General features: G+C 59.2%; 1 pseudogene; it reads left to right on the top strand.

The window, feature by feature from the left end:
• Positions 1–215: 215 nt before the first annotated feature.
• LOC118209170 overlaps positions 216–1,616 on the top strand; it is a 35,603-nt pseudogene continuing 34,202 nt past the window's right edge.

Genomic DNA, 1,616 nt, shown 5'->3' with positions numbered 1-1,616 from the left:
TGTAATGTTTAATGCTGAGAAGATAATATTTCACTTTTCTCAACCCCAGTTGAGAAAAGTGAGATTAATCCCTGAAATCGCTAATGTGGATGGTGGCTTTATTCTGAGAGAGAAACGTTGACACTGTTGGTGTCTCATAGATAGCAGGAAGTGTGCGGGAACTCGCCCCGCCCCTTTGGAGTCGGTCTGTTCGCTCAGTGGTGTCGTTGTCGGAGATGCCCTTTGACCCAGCCTTCACCTTTGACCTCTTCCCGTCTGAGTCACGGCCTGGTTTGTGACTCAGAGCTGAGCTGTGCGAGCTGGACGTGTCTGAGCAATGGGAAATTATCTTCAGTACGGGGCGACACCTCAGCGTGGTGGAGATCTTTCCAGTATCTCAGCCTCTGGGGACCTTGTGACCTCCTCACCGCAGACAAGCTCCAAAAGGCCTGACAGTCCCACACTGCCTGTGACCCTTCACCACAGCAGTGTGTCAGCATCCATGTTCCTGGGCTCGGTGTGCTACGTTTTTCTTTGTTGCTTTTGTATCCGTTTTGTGGCCCGATTTTGGTGGCTGATTATAACGCTGGTTCCTTTTCGTCGTACACCCACACAGGGACACTAAATGATGCAGCTGTCTAGCTATGTGGGTTGGGAGGGGGATTGGGGGGGAGGGAGGGAGGAGGGAGGGGGGCATGTTTAAGCATCTAAAGTAATGTGGAACCTGCATGCAGCGACATTCCTGCTGTCTGATTATTTTTGGCGGCCGTTTTCCTCAGTGGCATTTTTTTGATCTCGTGCCTTCAGTAGCACGCTGAGCCAAGGCTGCCGCTGTCACCTGTTCTCTCGCCGAGCTGTGCGAGCGTGAAAAACGAGCGTGGAAAGAAATTAACCCTTTCCCTTCTTCTCCTCCTTCTCCTCCTCCTCCTCCTGCAGTTCTCCGTGACGACTTCAGGCAGAACCCGTCGGACGTGATGGTGGCGGCGGGGGAGCCGGCGGTGATGGAGTGCCAGCCCCCCCGCGGGCACCCCGAGCCCACCATCTCCTGGAAGAAGGACAGCGCCAACATCGACGACCGGGATGAGCGAATCACGGTGAGGGGGCGGGGCTGGGCTGGGCGGGGCAGGGGGCAGGGCTGGGTTGGGTTGGGTTGGGCGGGGCTGGGCTGGGCTGGGCTGGGCTGGGCTGGGCTGGGCTGGGCTGGGCTGGGCTGGGCTGAGCAGGGCTGGGGGCGGGGCGGGGCGGGGCTGGGCAGGGCTGGGCTGGGCTGGGCTGGGCTGGGCTGGGCTGGGCTGGGCTGGGCTGGGCTGGGCTGGGCTGGGCTGGGTTGGGCTGGGTTGGGCGGGGCTGGGCTGGGCTGTGTGTGGGGCAGGGGGGTGCACGTGCCCACAACGCACACCGAGGGGGGCGAGGTGGATTTAGTGAGACCCCCGTTTGCGGACGCGCGCCTCCCTGCTCGCTCCCGAGACCATGGCCCTGGGCAGAACTGAAAAATGAACGGAATGTGAAATCGGAGAGAGAGAGAGAGAGAGAGAATATCGGGGCGGATGAAGACAGTGATTGACGTGAACATGACACGCACACCTGTCGAGCAGATTTCCGTATTATGTAGCGAGGAGAAGCTCGAGGAGCGGATA

Source organism: Anguilla anguilla, chromosome 12 (assembly GCF_013347855.1).
Source record: "Anguilla anguilla isolate fAngAng1 chromosome 12, fAngAng1.pri, whole genome shotgun sequence".
Classification (NCBI taxonomy): domain Eukaryota; kingdom Metazoa; phylum Chordata; class Actinopteri; order Anguilliformes; family Anguillidae; genus Anguilla; species Anguilla anguilla.
Note: the sequence above shows the minus strand (reverse complement) of the source record. Positions and strands in the feature narration are given on the sequence as shown.